This window comes from Leguminivora glycinivorella, chromosome 20 (assembly GCF_023078275.1).
Source record: "Leguminivora glycinivorella isolate SPB_JAAS2020 chromosome 20, LegGlyc_1.1, whole genome shotgun sequence".
In the NCBI taxonomy this organism is placed as follows: domain Eukaryota; kingdom Metazoa; phylum Arthropoda; class Insecta; order Lepidoptera; family Tortricidae; genus Leguminivora; species Leguminivora glycinivorella.
The window spans coordinates 10,055,168-10,069,790 of record NC_062990.1 but is presented as its reverse complement, the minus strand read 5'-3'; the positions used below and the strand labels follow the sequence as shown (position 1 = coordinate 10,069,790).

The following is a 14,623-nucleotide window of genomic DNA, read 5'->3' as shown; positions in this document are numbered from 1 at the left end:
ATTCAAATTATATACGTTTGAAAACCAGATAAATTCAAATCAAAACAATGTCAGACGAATCAGTATTTTCCCGTGAAAAACGTCCATCATTTGATTGTTGAATAATTGAACACACCACAAATCAATTTGCAGTTCGTCAACTATGGAACTTATTTTATCCCGTACAAAGTATAAGGCCAACTTACAAGAGAGCGCCACTATCAACTGCATTTATAACTTTGTACGAAAATGATGAATGGAAAAAGACGAATTGAATGGAAAAAGATGATTGAATGATTGTAGCAAAAAATGTTGGTCTCGGTTAAATAATCATTGTTTGACGTAAAACGCAAATGTCAAATATGATATTGGGTATTGTTATGGTGTTTTGCGGTTTTTTGTGATGAACTTAGTAAAGTTATTGAGTTTTTATTGGTTATTTTGCCTTTTCTTGCGTGAATAGTGTAAATTATTGGTTTTTATCACAGATAAACCACAAGGTTAGATGGAATTACTCGAAACATTCTTGTGGGATACTCTGATTGTTGAAGTTTGTTATTATTGTGCGATGACAACGTGTAAGAGTAAGACTATAAATGATATGGACATCTTAGTATGAAAATGTCGTTAACGGGCATTTTCAGAATTTGGGTCCCCCCGATTAGCGTAAATTGTTAACAAAAATTAACTCGCTGTCAGTTTTGTGACGACAATCAAGCATAAAATCTGTCTAAAAATTTACTTTTTTCACATTCTGAATGTAGATTATCGCTTAAAGTTTATGCAATTAACACAAAAACAATATTTTTGTTGATTTTTCATGCTTAATTATCGTCACAAAACTGACAGTGAGTTAATTTTTGTTAACGACTTACGCTAATTGGGGGGTCCCAAATTCTGAAAATGCCTTAATATTTGTCACCTCATACATTATAAAGTAGATGACTGTCAAAATGTATTTAATGTTAAAAAAAGCCACCATTACTACTGGAAGATTACAAAAAATACAAATGCAATTTAGTCTTTGTAGTCGTTTGTTATCGTCAAAAACTAAAAATTAAAAAAGTAAAAATCTGTACCGCGAAGAATGGAAATCCCGTCTGAGAGCACTTTATCTCTGATGGGGGATAACAGGAGATCATCATCATAATCATCAAATTAAAAATTAAAATCTACTTTGCTCTAAATAAGGACATTATAACCTTCAAACATATGAAACTTAAGCACTAGGTGTCAAAGTACGACGGTACGCTAGGGTCATATAACTTTGTTCTACATAACAAAAAATGCAAAAATAACTCTTATTAAACCAGTTTAAAGTCCATAGTGTTATTGGGTGTAATTAAAAACCCAAGTTCTAACGAGCGGGGTGTCCTTGTCTCAAAAGAGAACGCTTGTCCTTAAAACCTATTGGACTATAAGGTCCTAACTGCAATATTTTTACTTTTAACTAGTGTCCAATAGTTTTAAAGTCGGTAGAGTCGCAGTTTAATGAATGTAAACAATATCAGGATATAGGCTTCATTCAGCGTCAGCGCTCAAAAATGTAAGAATTTATGTCGGACTTTTAAGCTATCGAAAAACATTTTTTCAGAAATAATCACTTTTGCTAAAGCTAAGTCACGGATTTCTTAACAAAAAAAAAAAATCCTTGTAAACGCTGTAGGATTTAACAAAATTATCATGGTAATAGGGACAAATACAATTAGTAGTTTTTGACTTGTTTTATTTATTTAATTTCTAAGAATGCGTTTTAATAGTACTATCAAGGAAACATGAAAAAAAGAGCTTTATAGCTAAATATTCGAAGGTAGGATGTAGATAAATTTAGCTTGGTTGAGTTAGATAAAAGACATTACTATTTTTTTGTAGCCAATCAGGCTTTGTAATTAATTTTGAGTGGCATCTTTATGACTGCTATAACATATAATAGAGTAGAATAACATAGAATTTGTTTATTTGTCACAATACGTATGGTACAGGATGATAACAGGTAACAGGATGATAGTAAATAATTAACGGAATTTTCTGTCACCACTTAATAAAAACTGTACATGGTGCAAAACAAATGTCTTCTGATGTTTTGTATATCGTAAAAAAAAAACACAAACACATAAGGAAAGGCATGGAAAGATTTGCGATGTCCGGCGCGGCTTCCGTAGCTCAATTGGTTAAGAGCCTTGCACGGATTGCAAATGATGCGGGTTCAAGTCCCGCCGGAAGCGTAAATTTTTCCATTTTTTCCTTTAATATAAAAATATCGTAAAAAAATATAGAAATATATCTCCAAAGAATTTTTGTTTGTTTTTTTTTTTAACAAGTTCTCAAAGCTAGCAATTTAACTTCTTTGTCATATATTTTATTTATTAAATTGGAAATCAATAAATTTGAAACGGTAGAAAAACAATTGAATGAAACCTTGATTATCGGTGCAGTAGCGATCCCTAAAATTGTTTTAAAAATAACAAATGACATAGTTGTACTTGTCATATTATGTGGGTATATAGCGAAACTGTATTGGTGTGATCTACCCGTCTTTAGAAATAAAGAATCAGTCATTGCTCGATCTTGTAGTTTGATTGATATGCTCCCTATACTTTTACATGGCGCAGCCGGTTAAAGTGGTAAAAATTGTTTAATTTAGAAGACGAAAGTTCAAGAAGTTCACGTTAATATCAACAAGTGAAGAAAAACCAGAGATGGAAGCATATGGCATCTGTTCTGCGTCCGAAGTGTTTCACAAAAAGATATATGAAAACTTAGATGACCTTGAAGGGGTATGTATGTACATAGATGATTTATTAGTGTATGGTCGTACTAGGGAGGAGCATGATCTCAGGTTAAAAAATGTATTGGAAAGATGTGCGAAAGTGAACCTTAAGCTCAATAGAAATAAATGTCGGTTTGGGTTGGAAGAGATAAAGTATTTAGGTCATCGCATAACAAAGGACGGCCTGAGTCCGGATGACTCACACATATCAGCAATAAAAAATATGCCTACACCTTCTAATAGGAAAGATATTGAACGATTTTTAGGTCTTATTACGTACGTAGGAACGTTTATACCGAACTTGTCAGATAAGACACAACCACTAAGGCAGTTATTAAAAAAGAAATTGAGTGGCATTGGGACGAGCCCCAGAGTAAATGTTTTAACGATCTTAAGGAATGTTTAATGAAAAAACCGGTATTACAATATTATAGCATGCATCAGCCGATAACTATTTCAGTAGATGCAAGCAAAAGTGGCCTTGGGTGTTGTTTGTTGCAGAATAACCTCCCTGTGTGCTATGCCTCCAAGTCCTTAACTAAAACGGAACAACGGTATGCGCAGATTGAAAAGGAGTTGTACGCTTGTCTGTTCGCGTGTGAGCGTTTTTATCCATATATATATGGGAGATCGGACATAACGATTGAGACCGATCACAAACCATTGATAAGTATAATTAAAAAGCCTATAGTAGACTCACCATCTCGTCTTCAAAGAATGTTATTAAGGTTACAGCGTTATACGTTCAAATTGGTATATAAGCCGGGTAAACATCTATACATAGCGGACACGCTGTCACGCGCATACGAGCCGGCTCACCCCGAGCACGCGGGCGCGGGGACGGGAGGCGAGCACGAGGCGCTGCACGACGAGGTGTGCGCGGTGCAGCGCGCGCTGGCCGACCTCGTCGACGACCACTTCACGGACCACCAGTTCCTCAACCTACAAAAACAAACTGACACCGACGACGAGCTGGTTCACTTACGAAAATGTATCTTAAAAGGATGGCCTAATGATAGAAAAGACTTATTAGAGGTACTTAGGCCGTATTGGACTTATAGGGATGAGTTAACTGTAGCACAAGGTTTAGTTTGGAAAGGGGATAGAATAGTGATTCCTAAGTCTCTAAGGAAAGATATGTTAAATAAAATTCATATAGGACACATGGGTAAGGAAAAATGTAAATTACGAGCGAGGGAAATAATGTTTTGGCCGTGCATTAATAATGAAATAGATAATTTAATAAATAACTGTAATATCTGTCTGTCGCACAGAAAAAATAATCAAAAAGAAGAGTTAATTCCGCATGAAATTCCAGATGAACCTTGGGCAAAATTAGGCGTAGATTTATTTCAATTACATGGGGTCGATTATTTATTATTAGTTGACTATTACAGCAAGTTCATAGAAATCAGTAAGTTATCATCAACGACGTCTGAACATGTAATATCATCCCTTAAAAATATATTTTGCCGCCAAGGGATTCCTAGAGTAGTTATGTCAGACGGGGGACCGCAGTTTACGTCCTCAAGTTTCAAAAGGTTTGCTGATGAGTGGCAGTTCACTCATAAAATGTCGTCTCCGAGATACGCACAGTCTAACGGACAGATAGAGAGAACAATACAGACCGTTAAGAGTATTATGATCAAAACAAATGAAAATCGCACTGATTACAGACTAGGGCTTCTAGAATATCTAAACACGCCTTTAGCAAATGATTTGGCATCGCCAGCTCAATTGCTGCAAAGTAGGAAAATGAGAAGCATAATTCCAATCTCTCCTAAATTGTTAAAACCAAAAATTCAAAATTTCGTAAAAAACAAATTGGCTTATAAAAAGCACATACAGAAAAAATATTATGATCGCAACGCGAAAAACCTTCCCGTTTTATCAGTGGCCGATAAAGTTAAAGTTTTAATGGACCCGAATAAAAAAGGTTGGTCATCGGGGACCATATCAAAGGTGTTAGGCCCACGTAGTTATAAAATTAAATTAGTAAACGGTAACGAAATAGTGAGAAATCGTAGGCATATTATTAGTGACTCGCCACAGAGAAATGACTCGCCTGATGTGGACTTATTCTTTGACTTAGATGACGTAACGCCGTCCCCGTTATCAAGCGCCACTGATATTGCCCCGAATGTAAACAACACTGTACCTAATCCCGGTAATAATATTGTTACTCGTTCCGGCAGGATAGTGAGGGCTCCAGATAGATTGGGAGACTGGATATGACAACATACCTACTTAAATCGGTGCTCCATCAAGGATGTAGAAAATTGGATGTATAATAAACACATAAAATTGTAAATAAATAATGATACTTGCCTACTTACTACATGTTACTTAACATATAATAAATTGTGAATTATTTATTTGTTGCATGAGTTATTTAGCGTCAATTATATCTACATTAAATTATATTGCTTGAACTTTGTAAAAAAAAAAAAGAAATGAAATATGTGTTAATTCAATCATAAGTAGGTATTATTTATGCATGAACAATTAGGGTCGTAGATAAAAATATATGTAGTAAAATAAGCACACTTGTTGTAAAAATATAATAATAAAATAAATTTAAGCATGTTTAATGCACGATACTGTGATTATGTTAATAAGTAATTATAATCAACATGTATTCTATAGAAGCGAACTATTATCTTGTAATTTTGTACCTGGTACTCTTTACTCAGTGAAAAAGTATTGCAGAAAATTCATGGAATCGTTATCATACCAACCATTGTTTAAATGAATATGCCACTATTTTGAATGTCATGTTAGCTCTGTTAAATAACGAAGGTATTGTTGTTTAGAGATATACCTACTGCTAAAATAACTTTTAATTTTGAAGTCTGATATGTTATTTAAAAATTTGTAATTATACATCGTTACATTAAGAGTCATTATATAAAAAATAAATGCATGCCGAATGGCTCATGATTTGTACTTTTGTCGATCGAATTGTATAATCATATACCTATTTATTTTGTTATTTTTGAAGAAGGAAGATGTCATATTATGTGGGTATATAGCGAAACTGTATTGGTGTGATCTACCCGTCTTTAGAAATAAAGAATCAGTCATTGCTCGATCTTGTAGTTTGATTGATATGCTCCCTATACTTTTACAGTACTATTTTAAATTGGGTGCCTTAAATTGGATGGTGGTGTTATTTGCGTTACTTAATAAGCCCGATATTGGACACTTAAGGATACTAGGGTCAATTGTAACGTGGGTCATTTGAAATAATCTGGATAACTTTAAAACAGACCGTGACAAACGTTATAAAACGTAACGTTTCTAAAAGTAAAAGTTCGGCGTTCATGACAGGAGATATCTGCCCGATAAAAGTCTCGAATAACGGTTGAATTTCTGAAGGGACTACGTTAGTTTTACATGAATAGTTGAATATGTTTACCGATATCTCATAAATAAATATTGTATATTGTCACAGGAATAAAAAACCGGCCAAGAGCGTGTCGGGAGTCTTTATAAATTTCTACTTTTGTGATTTTTTTCATATTTTTTAAACATAATAAAATTATAGTTCAAAAGTTAGAGGGGGGACACACTTTTTTTCCCTATAGGAGCGATTATTTCCGAAAATATTAATATTATCAAAAAACGATTTTAGTAAACCCCTATTTATTTTTAAATACTTATCCATCAATATATCACACGTTGGGGTTGGAATGAAAAAAATAATCAGTCTCCACTGTACATGTAGGGGGGGTAAAACATTTTTTTCCACTTTTTATTTTACCACTTCGTGGGCGTAATTGATATACATATTGGTACCAAATTTCAGATTTCTAGTGCTAACGGCCACTGAGATTATCCGCGGACGGACAGACGGACGGACAGACAGAAATGGCGAAACTATAAGGGTTCCTAGTTGACTACGGAACCCTAAAAATAGAGCGTCACATTGCGTGACGCTACTACATTATAACTATTGTATTTAATCCTCCTTCATATTTTTTTTACTAAGTCGTTGGAAATCAAAAAAAATTTCACCTCGTATCTATTTTTGTTAAACTGTATTCATTAAAAACAGAAGTAAGTTACATAGGTATTCGAGAGAAAAAGTGATCACTGTCTCTGTTTTTCTTTCATGTAGTTTTTTTGTCCATAAATATTTTATGGACCTACTAGGTACTACGATACGAGTGTCTACTATAAAATAACAGTTATTCAAATATTTTTCACTTTGGCGCTTTGGGTTATTATGTTTTATTTGTTAAAGCTCTCAAGTTCAATAATATTTTCATTTTGCAATGTATCTATAGATAATGTATTTTGTACAATTAAGGTGTACTCGGGTAATTCCGTACGTCAAAAACCGTCGGAAAATTCCGAAATTCAAATGATAATCACCCGTGATTCCATAGTAATAAGGGTCCCGTTTCGGAATTTACCGACGGTTTTCGACGTTCGGAATTACCCGAGTACACCTTAATAACAAAAAAAAAGTTGTATGTATTTCTTTCTAATAGTAAAAAAAATAATTCCATTTAAATATGTGTCTTTCCTACAAAAGAGGGCTTTTATGCCTTATGTGTATTTGAAGGTCTTTATCAAACTTTTTATAACAATTTCCATTATACATCACGAAAAATGTATCTAATATTTGGTTCTTGGAAGTAACCGTAACGGGGTATTATAAGTTTGACGTGTCTGTCTGTCTGTGGAATTTTAGCTCCCTAACGGATGAACCGATTTAGATTTATTTTATTGTTTGAAAGCTGAATTAGTCGGGAGTGTTCTTAACCATGTTTCATGAAAATCGGTCCACTATCTCGGGGGGTTTTTCGAAATTTTAATTGACCGACGTTCACGCTATGTAGTATTTATAAAACCATCAATAGCTCATGGTAGTGTCAGGTTTTAATGGTAATTACGTTATTGTCTCAAGGAAGTTATGATATTAAAATTGTAAGAATGTTTGTACCTATTGTTAATGTAATTAGTCTAGTAACAATTTTATTATGATGCAATTCTTATCTTAACTCGCGGTTAATTATCATGTTATTCATAATTATTATTGCATGTAATCATGTTGTATGGAAGTAAGTGACAATTTTACTTGTATTAATCTGTTTTTAATAAGATGTGTTCAAATAGGTCGTAAAAAGTTTTTTTTTAAATAATAAACACTGGAAAAATATTTTTTAACTGTACGATTAAGGTACAACCTACTGTTGCGACACTTGTGGCAAACATTCATAGCTTTGCAAAAAAACTATAGAACCAACATGATCAAGAATAAAATACAACATTTAATATCCATACAATCAAATTCCTTTTAATATCTCAAATTTCAACATAAATAAATATCAGAAACACGCAGTGCGTCTCTCAGATACGCGCGAAAATCATAACCTCCATAAACGTTGCTTATATCATTATTATTCAATTGAATCGAAACAAATTTTACTCAGAATAAGATAAATCGTGCTCAATATTAATCAAAAAATTATTTTAATAGCAAATAACCTACTATTCTATTCAAAAATACCTCTTAACATGCCAATTACTACTTACATCAAATCCAGTTTTATTTAAAAACACATTTTTTTAGCAATCCGCAAAGGACACGTTCAAGTACTTACAGGGGTGCGTTCGAAAAAAAATTGAAAAAGAAAATGGCGGCCGCGTATCCGCGTTCCCGACTTGTGGCTGACTGAGCTGTAGCGGTGCAACAGATGATTTTTGTACATGAATGGCAAGTTTTCATTGCGCGTGTGTGAAATCGATCGGCTGTCGAGTAACGGAGTTGTCACAGTCGATATTAGACTCTAACTGTTGTCGAGTTTAAAGATGAAAATGACATATTTGGAATACTGTAGCGATTAAGTCATATATTTGTAGGAAATTTTACTTAATACTCGTTGAAATTTGATTTAAATTAGCTCGTTTACTAATAACATATGTCATTAGATTTGGAATTGTACGGAATTCATTTTAGAGTTGATGTTAGATTATACATAATAATCGTTAAGTACTATGTTTTGGATTTTGAAATTGGGTGATTATTTTGTGGATTCCCCGTTTTAAAAGATTTTTCTAGGAAAGTTTCAAATATTATTGGTATTTAGAGGAAGGAACAAATAAAATATAAAGATGATTCATTTTCGAATTTATTAGGTTGAGTTTTGATCTCATAATAATCGTATAAATAATAATATTAATATAAATTATTTCTAATTAAGTTTTTTTTTATAATTATTATTCATATTATAAAAAAGTGGATCCAAATTTTAAAAAGTTTAAGGGCGTATCATTTAAGAGACCAAAATGTGTCCCTTAATTGTATATAACACATTATGTGGCTTTTACTTAAATATGGTTTTTTTATACTAGTTTTATTTTTTACGAAAAAGTAAGGATAAGTTTCAGCAGGTAGGTATAAAGAGTCAGGTGCGAAAATCCAATATTGCTCTGAACACTAATAAATATGGTTCTTATACTCCACCTAGAAAATAAATTCTGATAATGCGGTTCTTATTTTAAAAGAATAAGAACCCTATTCTACCGAATTTAAATTATAATTTTGTAAATTTGCTTTACGTGGTATGTTTTTATGCTTTAATTTAGGCCAAAAACTTTAAAACTTGAGGATATCCAGTTGTCTCGCGGAAATTAGAAAATAAATGGACTTTAAATTCTATTTTAACCCCCGACGCAAAAACGACGGGGTGTTATAAGTTTGTGTGTCTATCTGTGGCATGCGTAGCTCCCGAATGGATGGACCGATTTAGGTTTAGTTTTTTTGTTTGAAAGCTGAATTAGTCGGGTCGGGAGAGTTCTTTGCAATGTTTCATGAAAGTCGGTCCACTAAGTCAAGGGTTTTTTCAAAATTTTAATTAAATCAAAAAGACGTCAACTTTTGTAATGAAGTTTCTGACTTATTATTCTTATTAACAATTACGAGAAATTGTTACTAGGCAGTAGGAAGTGACCACAAAAAAGGTCCCACGTCTTATTTGATTTGCAGAACCTGACTCACAGTGTGACTTTTTCAAGGAAAAGGTAACCTGTTAGAGCGTTTTTGCTCTTAGGTTTGACAACGGCACATATTGAGTAGTATTGACGTCACTGGGGAGCCCTGACGGGTAAACCAACAGGTATAGGCCCGCAGAAAGCATACCATTCGCTCTCGGCTGTTGACATCTGTGACGTCAGAACACGTGCTAATTGAGATTTTTTCCCGACGTCACTTGAATGATAAGTGCAGTTACAGGTAAATTCCTGTTAAAAACTTAGATTTTCGCAGATAGTACTTTCCTATTCATCACTAGTCATAAATGTAGTTTAACTAGTTTTTCTTATAGATAAAATAACATATAGAATATTTCCTTATAAGTTAATAACAATAACCATAAAAAATCATTTTCGAAAAATACAGTTAATATAATTTTTTGCTCAATTTTTCAAGGAAAAACGTCCCACTTTGTCGATTGCTATAAAGCCGCTTTGTCAGTTTATTCATATAAATATACAAGTAAATCTCGCCTTAATGGTAACTGACAAAGTGGGACGTTGTACTAAACACACTCGCATATTACTTAAGTACCTGTATAAACTAACCCGTACATTTTTTTTAAATCTAAGACTGTATTTTTGTACATTTAATAAAATTAGTCACGATTGGACAAATCACATGGCTTCGTGCGAAGTGCATGGAGGGGGTAAGCAAAGCGATCGCAGTGCTTGCGGTGGTCAAAATCGACACTGATTGTGGTTGTCATCTATCAAAACTCATAAAATATAATACAATGTGTAATGTTTGATATGGGGCACTAATGTTGTTTCGTTGTTAATTGTACAAATAATGGCATAAATTAGTCGTTGCACGTTCTATGCGTTTCTTAGAGCACACTGGAAATTGGATCAAAGAACTAAATGGATAGTTACCGTGAAAAGAAAACGTAAGTGACATGTCAAAACAAAACATTATAATAAATTATATTTAAGCTTTGTTTACCTAATATTGTTCAATACGCTCTTAGTATTTTTCCTACCGTAAAAGATTATAAGCTTAAAGATTCAGTCCTAGCCTGGGAATAAGCCCCTGTCGAATATTTCTGCGGCCGCGGACATGACTAGGTACTTACGTTTAGATTTGTTTTATATGGCATTAACGGGACGGAGGTTTAGCGAATACCATATCACTCGCTCGTAGAACTTCTACCATTACTCCTATGTTCTTCAAGATTCCTTATATGCCCTGCCAGCACCAATTTATTGCCTCTTTCTGTGGTCTGGGGTTGGAAGTTTATACCGTGAGTAATGCTTTGGAAACTGATTTTTATTATTATATTCATGTCTTTACAATCTATCTACATAAATTACACTTAAAAAAGTAGCTCTTGTTATTCAATTTATTTAAAATTAACGAAAAATCGTTAAAATATATGTTTGTTTACATGTCATTTTTTGACATTTTCCACTTCAAGTTCACATGGTAGTGGGCGTAATTGTCGTGCACGTAGCCAATATAGTTCATTGATAATGAGTTTTGAAGGAGGAAACATTGCAATGAATAGTAAGTATAATAATACATCTGGGGGGTTACCATGACGTACTAAAGACGTTCAGTTTAGGTTGAGAGAAAGGGACACAGCTATAGCAGTTACATAGCTCCGTCCCCCTCTCTCAACCTAAACTGAACGGCTTTAGCACGTCATGGTAACCCCCCTGTTGTGCAGAATCAGTCATTTTATATTAATAAGTCATTCGATTTAAGTATCATAATTATCAAAAACAGACGCTCTTGGTTTTCAAGCCAACCAAAAAAGCAAAAAGCAAAAAGTAAAATTCAGGCAAGGCAAAGGCATGTAGGATATAAAGTAGAAAAAAATCTACGATAGTACCATCGTAGATATTTTATATGATGTATTTCCCTTACACTTATAGTAAATAGTTATGTTATAAGTATGCTTAGTAATGTCAGTAATTGTAAGTAAATTAGCTGTATTTTCCTTAACTTAATTGGAAAACATGTACGGTATTTTAAAGTCTGTTTTTTACCTTGACTCCTTTTTTGTTACCTCTTCTAGGTGTTCATATACGTAGGTCGTAAAGTCAGACCAACCTAAGTTGGCAGCAATTTTGACTGCTCCAACCTTGCAAGTGTTCTTTTAAACGTCAAATTTCTATGTATTATGTTATTTGTTAACCCTTGCGGATAAAGGGCTATCAAAATCATTGTTAACTACTTAAGCTTGATAGTAATTGTTGACAGTTGCATTAAAAACCTCGTATCTTGTAAAAACATCTTAATATATTACGAAACTGTAAAATAAATTCATGAAAAATATTATTATTTCGATTTTAATTTACTTGAGTCTATGGTGAGATAGACTTAAGTAAATTAAAATCAAAATAATAATATTTTTTTTTGTTTTTCATTATTTTTCTTTAAATAAACATTTTTTAATGTTTCGTAAAGTTCGTTGCGCGCAACTTAAGAAAATATGAAGGGGTCGTGTTATACAAAAATATTTCATTAATCAATTATTACACGGATTAAAAACGTAAATACAAAAATTTCACCTATACAGGGTGATTCATGAGTCGTGAGCAGGAGTGAACAGGGTACTGGGGAGGGTCACGCTGAGCAACTTTCATAATGGGGCAACACTGAATTGTGATTATTTTTCTTAACTATGACTTAATTGATAAGTACTTAATTGATAGCTAATTATCAATTACGTTCTAATTATGAGTTAATTGATGATTAACTATCAATTAAGTCATAGTTAAGAAAAAAAAATATCACAATTTAGTAGGGATGTACCGACTAGTCGCCGACTAGTCGGGAAAGCCGACTATTCGGCCATATTTGTAGTCGGCGATTAGTCGGCGACTAGTCGGCAAAAAAGGCCGATTAGTCGGCACTTGATAAGTGACAGGAAAACAGTAGGTAACTAGGTACAAAAATAAAATAATCGTATTATGTACGTATTCTAAATTTCCTACAGTGAACAGCGATAAAGAATGCACATCGGTCTTTGGAAAGAGACAATTAACGTCACATTAGCAAGATACACGTCACATAAGAAAGAGACAACGCTCTACGAAGACGAAAAACCGATGTGCACACATTATCGACGGGTACTGTACCTAAGACTATGGGTCTCATAGGCAAGACCTATTTATTTTAAGCTAAAAAATGGAAAATGTGTATAATTATTCTCAAAGACCTTTGAACCTGAAAAAAAAAATGAAAACGCGAAAGAACCAAAAATGTCATTCAACAATTCTGGTGAATTTAGTCGAAAATTATGTTCTAGCCGACTAGCCGACTAGTCGGCCGACTAATCGGCCACCCAAACGCCGACTAGTCGGTAGTCGGCCTAGTCGGCCAAATCACTAGTCGGTACATCCCTACAATTTAGTGTTGCCCCATTATGAAAGTTGCTCAGTGTGACCCTCCCCAGTACCCTGTTCACTCCTGCTCACGACTCATGAATCACCCTGTATACTGTATACTGTATAATTTAACCCTCTCACGTGATCAGCGGGTGAGTTCAGATAACGACATTGTGTATAATAATTATCTGATAAAAAGCAAATTGCACACGAGGGGGTAAGAATGGATCAAAAGCTATCAAATGCAATTATATTTACTGCTATTTATTGCCACATTGTAATTAAAGTAAGCAAAATATAATCAATTATGATTACTCTAACGAGGGCGAACTTGTGAATGACTGTTGATATAAGTAGATTTCATTACATTAGCAGGAATTATTTATTAATTTCTCTAAGAAACTATTAGCGTCCTAACTTTTGCGGTTATCGAGTTATTAAAAAAAATTAAGATAATTACTGAACACGTGTGTGACAGCCTTTACTGATTCCTAATAGGCATGTGCCGTCAATCACTTGACACTAACTTGAATGTTATTCTTAAGGGTCTCTCACACTAATAAATTCATTTATTATGTATGAAAAAGATGAAAAAAATTTTTTTGCGAATTTAACTAAAAGTGATATAGGTACAGGATAATTCCTGATAATTAACCTAACTTGTCGAATTTAACGAAAAAAAAACACGGTGTATAAAGTGGTTTTTAAAAAGTTAAGCCTTCTTGCAATAGAAAGTTTTAATTAAAAAAAAATAACTTTTTTTTTCTAAAGCCTGATCACAAATATATGACTATTGTCAGGAGGGCGCTGTTATTTTGATGGGTTGACATTGACAGTCCAGTATAGTATGAAGAAAATATTTCTAATGAAATTCCGCAACATGGCGCGTCGTCATATATTTCTAGCCAGGCTAGACATATACATATAACTCCGTATAGACAGATAAAGTCTAAGAAAAAAACGTACCTCAGTACCATATACAGAAAAAGATACGGTGGGCTAGATGGCATTATACCTTTGGGGTACGCTGAGCTAGAAATGGTTCAGGCCTGTGTCAAGGGATGGCAGTCTATGCACTGTGATTACACATTTTACTTCGACAGTAACTCTCTCTAATACTCGATCCTCTTTGGGCTAGACTGAGATTTGAGGCATTTTTAATTCAGTCTATTTTGTGTTTATTGTTATATCTAGTTTTACGTTTCTTGCAATAATCGAACCAAACTCGAATGTTATTTTAATATGATCTACAAACATGTTTAAGGAATTTATTAACGAATATCGATACAAATTAAAATAGATATCGTACACCAGGGACCGGAACCGCTTACCATAACCGGGGTTTTTCATAGGCTTATTTTAGAAGTTGTTTTAAAAACCCCAACCATAATGGTAACCTTTTGTAAGGGTGACTGTTTGATAGGGTAAGCCTATCTGATACAGTTAACTTAAATAACCTCTAACGAAAACCAAAACCCAGTCTTAAAGGTTACCCTA

General features: G+C 33.6%; 1 protein-coding gene across 3 annotated transcripts in view; it reads right to left on the bottom strand.

Annotated features, from left to right (window-relative positions):
• The window catches only part of LOC125237008 (GTP cyclohydrolase 1), a 48,049-nt gene that overhangs the window by 16,269 nt on the left and 17,157 nt on the right, over window positions 1–14,623 (bottom strand). Inside the window, exon 1 of one of the 3 annotated variants that reach the window (XM_048143922.1) lies at window positions 8,362–8,465. The exons of the other annotated variants lie outside the window; for them this stretch is intronic. The gene's annotated coding sequence lies outside the window, so the exon portion shown is untranslated. Of the gene's footprint in view, window positions 1–8,361; window positions 8,466–14,623 lie in introns of those variants that run through there. 3 annotated transcript variants of the gene reach the window in all.